Consider the following 9,297-nt stretch of genomic DNA (forward strand, 5'->3'; position numbering starts at 1 on the left):
CTGGTTCACTACCTACTGCTATAGCTTGCTATGACAACTTATGCTGTAACTGAACAATCGATTATGCAGAAAATAACTTCACAATTCTTAAAATATCTCTTGGACCCCTGTGCACGACAGTGGGAAGGTGTCTTTTTTTTTTTTTTTAAATACTGTGTAATGTCTTCCCTGTGTGTTCCCTCCCTGTTGCCATGTCTGATGTCTTAGAGTTAAGCTCATGCCGTTTTACTTTGATAGTCTCTGTCCTGTCATCTTTGCCCTTCATTCCCTGTGTTCTATCTGCGTTTCAGGTTTGTTTAGTTAGTCTTTCCAGTTTAGGTTTTGCAGTGTAGCAGCTCTTGTGTTCAGCCCTTGTTTGTAGTTTGTTTCACCCCTCTGTAAATAAAGTTATATCATAACAAATCCTACATCTGTGCTTGCACTTGGGTCCTTCTCTCCACATCACACAACTAACGTCGCAGCTGTGACAGAATTCAAGTTGTTAAGCTGTACCTTACTGAAACCACAGGGATGGCTGCAGATCAATTTGGTGATTTAGAAAGCCATAAAATATTGTTTTATTGTTTGTTTATGTCTCTTTTGCACTCTAGGAATCACAGATCAATCAGACAATCAATCAAATTTATTTCACAAGCTCAAGTGATTTCCACATCTTCTTCATTAGTAAGGTTTGATGTTTGAATGATTCCAGTTTAAAGTTACAAAGCTCTAATGTGCATCCATCAACAGCAGTGAGAGCACACACAGTGATAAAACTATAAACTGCTATTAAAATGTTTATTGCTAAATCTCCAGATTAACTGAGCAATTTGCAGACAACAACTGAAGGTGAGATTCGAGCTATAAATACACAAGAAGTAATCGGGGAGAGGGTAAGAAAAAACAAATAAACATCTGAAGCTACTTCAAAAAATGGCAAAATCAGCAAAATTATAAACACACCAAAATTAAACAGGAAGCAAAGCATAACTAAACAAGGGAACAAGATATTAACAAGATATTAAACTGGAATGGAGGCAAACGCAGAACCAAGACTAACAGAGGGTCAGAGAGAGTACAGGGGGAACTGACAGAAAACTCAAAGACAACAAGCTCCAGAAAATCCTCAATAACTAAAACTCACAAGAACTAAAGACTCAATATGCAAAAGAATAGCATAGAGATCAACATAAAGCAGCAAAGCAAAGAATAAAAAAATGTAAAAAAAAAAAAAAAAAAAAAAAAAAAGAACCCAATAATAAATTATACTGAAAAAATAAAGAGTGAAAAACAAAACACTGAGTCAAACACCTAGGAACTGTGACAGTTTTATGCCTCCCTGTGTTTCTGAAAGTCTCTGAACTGTTTGTAGGTTGAACAGTTCCATCAATGCAGCAAATCAATTCACACTTAAGCTTGATTACTTTCTCAGTTAGAATTCCAATGCTTCATATATGTGTGAAATTTGTAAATTTGCCTTTATGTGATAATTTGTCACATGAGCTGAGAGTTTCTCAGTATGGCAGTAGACACCGGTTTGAGCCCTAACTAAATTTGGATAACTAAAGAAATTTTTCATGATGAAGATGAACTTTCACATTGTTTTACTCTCAGACTCAGTCCCACACATCTAGGGCCTATTGGTTTTTATCTTGCTTTGTTGAACAAGGATGTGGGAAGCTAGTAAAAAAATGAGAGCAATGGAAAAATGTTTTCATTACTCTCCTTAGTCGTTACTTGTCTTTCAGCAAGGTTATACAAAACAGCACAAAGCAGAAAAATGAAGCATAGGCAAAGAATGAGACCATTAAATCAAAAACAACTCTAAGGTAAATAAGGTAATTCTCTGAGAAGGCCAATCGTCCACACCGTTGAGTTGTTTAATTTTTATCCTTTTTTCCAATCTGCTGTGAAAATTCAAGTCATGATAAAGGTGTGCTTGTTGTGTCAGTAGCTGGAGCATAGAATATAATCCAGCTAGTCCTGTTTTTAGCAATACATGCATGACTTTCAACTGCCTATGACCAGTTTACTTACCCCTACAAGTGCAAAGTGGGCTTTATTTTTATTTTTGTTTCATGAAGAATGTGCCAAACCTGTGAAATAAGACAATCAAACTTGGTGTGTAAGATCTGATTCTCGTTTAGCTCCATCTAAGATGCAATGGATGACACAGGTTTGATACATCAAGTAATTTCTAATGAAATTCCAGCCTCTCCCTCAAGAGTTTTTGAGGAGGCCAGACGCAAGTAAACTTGTACTTTAGTGTTTAAACCTGTAAATCTTCTTGGGTCCCCTGTTTCTGGTTTTCCTAGTTCCTCTCTTTAATAGTGTTTGTCTTTACAGCTCTCCAGGTGATTGGTGGAAGTGTGACAGTAGTTCAGGGAGGTACCGCTATTTTACCGTGTCATATCACTGATACCAACGATGACCTGACACAAATTACCTGGCAGAGGAGGACCAGAGAAAAACCTCTCAATGGCAATTTTATTACTATGTAACCCAGAAATGCACTACAGATTGTCAATGGACATGATGGCTGATTTAAATATGTCGTAATTTTTGATGACAAAAATGGAACTCTCCAGTTATCCAATGTTGCCCTGAAGGATGAAGGCAGATAAACGTGCATCTTCACCTTGTTTCCGAGTGGAAATCAGAAGATTGAGATACCTCTAAACTTGCTTACTATGAAAAACAAACATTTGTGAGACAGAGAATTACTTTCACCATCTTTTCACCCACCATGTTGATTTATTTTAGTGGTGCCTCACTGGTGACAAAGTGAGGATGACAAAGAAAAGCGTCTGGACTTCTTTAAGTTACTTGAAGACGTTTCACCTCTCATCCGAGAAGCTTCTTCAGTTCTAAGGTCAAATGGTGGAGAGTCCCAGATATAAACCTAGTGGGAGTAACCCCCCACAGAGGGACAAAAGGACCCCCTGATGATCCTCTAATCGCCTGAGCCAAGGTGTGAAACTGGGCGTGGGTCCCAATCAGCCAGAGTTTCGGGTGAGCTCATTGTGAAATCTGGCCCCACCTTATCATGCGAATTCCTGAGGTCAGATGGCCCAGGATGTGAGTGGGCGTTAAGGCGTCTGGGAAGGGATCTCAAAACTGGATTATAGATGGCAGAGAGTTGGTGTCGTAAACCCCCGCCTCTGTTCAAAGATGGTCGCTCACAGTGGACATAGATGGCTTCTTTCACTCCTCTTTCAAACCATCTGTCCTCTATGTCCAAAATGTGAACATTGGCATCCTCGAAAGAGTGTCCTTTATCCTTAAGATACAGATGGACTGCTGAGTCTTGTCCTGTGGAGGTGGCTCTTCTGTGTTGTGCCATGCGCTTGTGAAGTGGCTGTTTGGTCTCTCCAATGTAGAGGTCTGAGCATTCCTCGCTGCACTGTACAGCATACACCACATTGTTAAGTCTGTGTTTTGGCGTTTTGTCTTTCGGGTGAACCAGTTTCTGTCTGAGCGTGTTGCTGGGTCTGAAATGCACCGGGATGTCATGCTTGGAGAAAACTCTCCTGAGTTTTTCTGATACACCGGCTACATAGGGGATGACAATGTTGTTGCGTCTGTCCTTCTTATCTTCCCTCGCTGGTGTCTGGTCTTCTTTTCTGTGCCTCTTTGCTGACTTTAAGAACGCCCATTTAGGATAGCCGCAGGTTTTGAGTGCTTCCTTTACATGTGTGTGTTCCTTCTTTTTTCCTTCAGGCTTAGAGGGAACATGTTCTGCCCGGTGGTGTAGGGTCCTAATTACTCCAAGTTTGTGTTCCAGAGGGTGATGGGAGTCAAAGAGGAGGTACTGGTCCGTGTGTGTGGGCTTCCGGTAAACATCGATGTTGAGTTTGCCGTTCTCTTCAATGTGCACGGCGCAGTCCAGGAAAGGCAAACAGTTGTCCTTTGTGTCTTCCCTGGTGAACTTGACGTTTTTATCCACAGCGTTAATGTGCGCAGTGAAGGATTCCACTTCTTGTGTCTTGATTTTGACCCAGGTGTCGTCCACATATCTGTACCAGTGGCTGGGTACTCTTCCTTTGAAAGAGCCAAGAGCCTTCCTTTCCACTTCCTCCATATAAAGGTTGGCTACAATAGGTGACACGGGGGAGCCCATGGCACAGCCATGTTTTTGTCTGTAAAAGCCTTCGTTGTACTTGAAATATGTAGTGGTGAGGCAGAGCTCTAACAGTGTGCAGGAATGCCCAGACCTCTACATTGGAGAGACCAAACAGCCACTTCACAAGCGCATGGCACAACACAGAAGAGCCACCTCGACAGGACAAGACTCAGCAGTCCATCTGCATCTTAAGGATAAAGGACACTCTTTCGAGGATGCCAGTGTTCACATTTTGGACATAGAGGACAGATGGTTTGAAAGAGGAGTGAAAGAAGCCATCTATGTCCACTGTGAGCGACCATCTTTGAACAGAGGCGGGGGTTTACGACACCAACTCTCTGCCATCTATAATCCAGTTTTGAGATCCCTTCCCAGACGCCTTAACACCCACTCACATCCTGGGCCATCTGACCTCAGGAATTCGCATGATAAGGTGGGGCCAGGTTTCACAATGAACACACCCGAAACTCTGGCTGATTGGGACCCACGCCCAGTTTCACACCTTGGCTGAGGCGATTAGAGGATCATCAGGGGGTCCTTTTGTCCCTCTGTGGGGGGACACTCCCACTAGGTTTATATCTGGGACTCTCCACCATTTGACCTTAGAACTGAAGAAGCTTCTCGGATGAGAGGTGAAACGTCTTCAAGCAACTTAAAGAAGTCCAGACGCTTTTCTTTGCAAGCTCCTTTGACTACGATGACCTGGATGACTGAGAACCTTCACAGACATATGAGGATGACAAACTCAGCCAAAAGGTGATGCTACTGAGCTGAAGACATCAAAACATCCTCAGGCACTCAGTGCACTTTATTCAACCTTATCTTGCCATGAGGTTTGTTTTTTTTTAATCTAATGATGAAATATATTTGTTTATCTTTATACTCCCAGTAATCTTTACAAAACCCTACATTGGTATTTTTAACAAAAAAGACACAACATCAAAATTCTGTAAACACCTTTGTCAACATACTTCTCTTTGTTGAGGGGTATTGTGACATTTGGTGTCACTCACTTACAATAGTCAAAAAAATCAATATTAAAATAAAAACATAAAAGAAAATTTAAAAAATTAAAACAAAATACAAATGTATTTTTATTCAGTCATCAATTTTAATTGTTTGTGGTTGAATGCTGCAGAATCAGCGATTCATTCTAAGATTGCAGAAATATAAAACATAATTCTCTTGGTTTGGGATTTTGGACTCAGTACAAAATAAGTAAGACAACAGTAATGCTTATTGAGGGTCACTATACCTCTAATTTAGAGCTTCAAGCTATTTAGAGCTATGTATGTGAAAACCATGAATATAGGCCTGAAATTAGAGGACAATGACTAGAGGAAAATGTGATGAGAAACAGCATTCTGTGCTTCAAAATCTCAAACAGAAAGGCACCGTAAACATGAAGGTCCTAATAAACAGAGCTGTGCCAGTAAAAGAATTGTTTCTAAAATAGCTTTGGAACGAAATGGAAAAGTAACCAGAATTTACTAAAACATATCTGATAGTATTTACTTTGGTACTTTTGATAGCATTAATATTTCCTTGGTTCAAGATGAACACATTTCTCACTACATTTTTTGCAGTCTCTCCTGCAGAGGTGAACAGTTCAGTGGACTGAGAGGACTCATTTGAGTGTGTTACAGAAGCAAACTCAAATTTTAATTTCAGCACTCAGGCCATTTTTTTTTCAAGTTCACTGTTCTGAAAGTTTTGGACTTTGGGCAGATCAAATAAATAAACCACTCTCCTCCTATCTGATTGACAGTTTCATAGCAGAGTTGGGTGTGGAGTGAAGTGTTGTGATATGCATCAACAGACTTTTGCTCATCTGCTGGGACACTGAGTCCTGCTGGAGTCCATCACCCACTGGGAATTGGTCTGACATACAACCAACAATGCAGAACAAGCCTGCCACTGTGGCTGTACAGCAGTCAAGTGTCTCATAATAATGGCCACATACCTGGCATTCTCAAAGCAACCCACACAAGAAACAGCAGTGAAAACCGCATTGTTCCTCTGGAATCTGACATTCAACAGACGGACTCTGCAGTACTCTGGCACAGACCTTCCCAGAAAGACTACACTTCATTCTGCAGCATCTGGACTCCCCAGGAACCTACGCCAGGATCCTGTTTGTGGACTTCAGCTCTGCCTTCAACACCATCTTTCCAGACCATCTCCAAGGCAAGCTTTCCCAGATGAATGTGCCTGATCCCATCTGCTGGTGGATCACTGACTTCTTGACGGACAGGAAGCAGCATGTGAGGCTGGGAAAGAATCTCTCGGACTCCCGGACCATCAGCACCGGCTCCCCTCAGGGCTGTGTTCTTTCTCCCCTGCTCTTCTCCCTGTACACTAACTGCTGCACCTCCACCCACCAGTCTGTCAAGCTAATCAAGTTTGCAGATGACACCACCGTTATTGGACTCATCTCAGACGGGGATGAGTCTGCCACAGGAGGGAGGTTGAACGTCTGGTGTCCTGGTGCAGCCACAACAACCTGGTGCTGAATGCCCAGAAGACAGTGGAGATTATTGTGGACTTCAGGAAGCACACAGCCCCACTCCCCCCCATCATCCTGACTGACACCCTCATCACCTTTTTGGACTCATTCCGCTTCCTGGGTACCACCATCACCCAGGACCTGAAGTGGGAGTCCACCATCACCTCCGTCATAAAGAAAGCCCAGCAGAGGATGTACTTCCTGAGGCAGCTGAAGAAAATCAACCTGCCAACACGGACGATGATGCAATTCTACACTGCAATCATCGAGTCCATCCTCACCTCCTCCATCACCGTGTGGTACGCTGGAGCCACTATCAGGGACAAACAGAGACTGCAGCATGTTGTGCGCTCTGCTGAGAAGGTGATTGGCTGCAGACTCCCATCTCTGCAGGACCTGTACACCTCCAGGACACTGGGGCGTGCAGCTCGGATCTCAGCTGACCCTTCTCACCCTGGACACAGTCTGTTTGACCTGCTCCCCTCAGGCAGGAGGCTCCAGTCCATTTGCACCAGAACCTCTCGCCATAAGAACAGTTTCTTCCCCTCTGCTGTCGGACACATGAACAATAACCGTATGACTGTTCCCACCACTAACACATGACCCTACACTGTGTTCACTGCATCATTCCATGTTTGGCACTGATCACCACCTGCACTCATGTATATATCTATCTACTACTTTCCTATGGCACCTGCAGCAGTGGGCAAGAGGGTAGGTCCATGCTGTTTCTTCAGTATACTTTAGAGGGGGCCCCTTCAAACCTGATAACCCTCAGGTTTGAACCATTGTTTGTTTACTTGCACTGCTCTAACTGAAGCCTCGTCGTCTCGTCTCTCTATATACTGTACTGTATATAGCGGAGATGACAATAAAGTTTAGTTTGACTTCAGCAGCAAGCAGGTGCACCGAGGGCTCTCGCGCTCACTTTTCGCGTATAGAATTTCGAAAAAACATCGGTACAAATTATAAGTCTGTATCATAATGTCTGGTGTTTTCGTGTTTGTTGGTTTGTTTTTATTTTGCGAGTTGGTTAGATTCCGCTCCAGCCGGTCAGAGAATCCCCCGCCGGGCCGCCCTCTCCTCCCTGTGCCGCAAGAAGCAGGCGCACCTCGCAAACGGAGGGCGCCCTTACTCCCAGCAAATGGGCCATTTCCAATATGCGCGGGCAGCAGGAGTACGAGCAATTTTTTTATTTTTATTTTTTGCCGATGCCCGTGATGCCGCCCCCCACCACGATGCCGCCCCGGGCAACCGCCCGTGTTGCCCGTATCAAAAACCGCTACTGGACTTAGCTGTGCAGTTTGTCCAAATCTTTTTGAAATTGTTTGATTTTTTTGCTGCTGTTGTGTCATTCAGATGTTTCTCTGTTTTATTTTCTTGTGTTCTATCAAAGGAGAACAAAAGTAAGAGACACAGAGACTCGAACATCTCGAATTGGACTCTCCCTCTTTAGGAATTCACCTCATGCCCAAACGAGAGGTTAGACTTTGTTGGAGAGTAGTTACTTTAAATTAGTGGTTAAGTTACCCTATGGCCAAATTAAAGAGCGCATGAGTGATGCAGCACCCAGTACATTACAACCAGTTCAACCACTTGATGTTAAAAACGTATCTTAGCTTGTAGTTCTTTCCAAATAACAAATTTGTCTCACTTGCTTTTCCTACCTCAGATCTTGTCAGTAATGATGGGAAGTCTTTTCTCTTTTCAGAGAGCTGGCTCTTGTGGCACGACTCCCAAAGAAGTGCCAGCTCTTTTGGCTCCCAAATGGCCTTCGCTCATGACATATCACTACTTGTCAGTACATGAAAGTTTTTGAATGTTTTAGAGACAGGTGATGCATGATGTTTAAGTACCGTCTGAGTCATCTGTTTGAGTAATATATTATCTGTATTTGAGCTTTTGCTGGTGTTGTGTCATTCAGATGTGATTCTGTTTTCTATTCTTTGGACTTCTATCAAAGAAAACAAATAAAAACCTGAAACTCTTCACAGAAAAAATGACTCTCCCTATGGAGGTATTCCAGCAATGCCCAGATAAAAGGTTAGACATCCACTACTTGTCCTAGCCTGTCAATGGTTCTTTTCATAGTCATAGTTAATCCCATTTATTTTGAGCAAGGTTTGAATGCAAACTATAAATTGAATAGAATTGATTCACCTTTGAATAGCACTTCAATTAGCCATGTATTATGAAAAGGAAGTTCACCTGAGTTACAGGTCTTCCGGCTGTAAAACTAGATGGTCTGCTCACAGACCTGCAGCTTGATTGTCATTTTCCTGAGAACACCAGAATTGGTAGGTCTGTAACTGACACCTGAACCATGCAGTGGGGCCTGGGTTAGGCAACAGGCAATTCCTGGGTGACAAAAGCACTGATTTTGTTAATGCTCCCTAACCTTCACTCTTTACTGTTTTGAATTGTTGTTTGTAGATATTGTGTATTGTTTATTTCTTCTTTTCTGGCTGATATGTTGTGTGTTTTCCATTGCTGCGTTTGAGAGACACCATCGACCAGAACCAAATTCCTTGTATGTGTTTCCACATATACTTGGCCAATAAATTTGATTCTGATTCTGTGCATTTGACACCACCAAACGGTCCACATAGTCTGGTAGAAGTTTAAAGGACACTACCCACCATCTCATCAGAAGCATGTCTTATCTCATCCTACCAGTAGAGAGTGAGAG

The sequence above is a fragment of the Maylandia zebra genome, linkage group LG16 (assembly GCF_041146795.1).
Source record: "Maylandia zebra isolate NMK-2024a linkage group LG16, Mzebra_GT3a, whole genome shotgun sequence".
Lineage (NCBI taxonomy): Eukaryota > Metazoa > Chordata > Actinopteri > Cichliformes > Cichlidae > Maylandia > Maylandia zebra.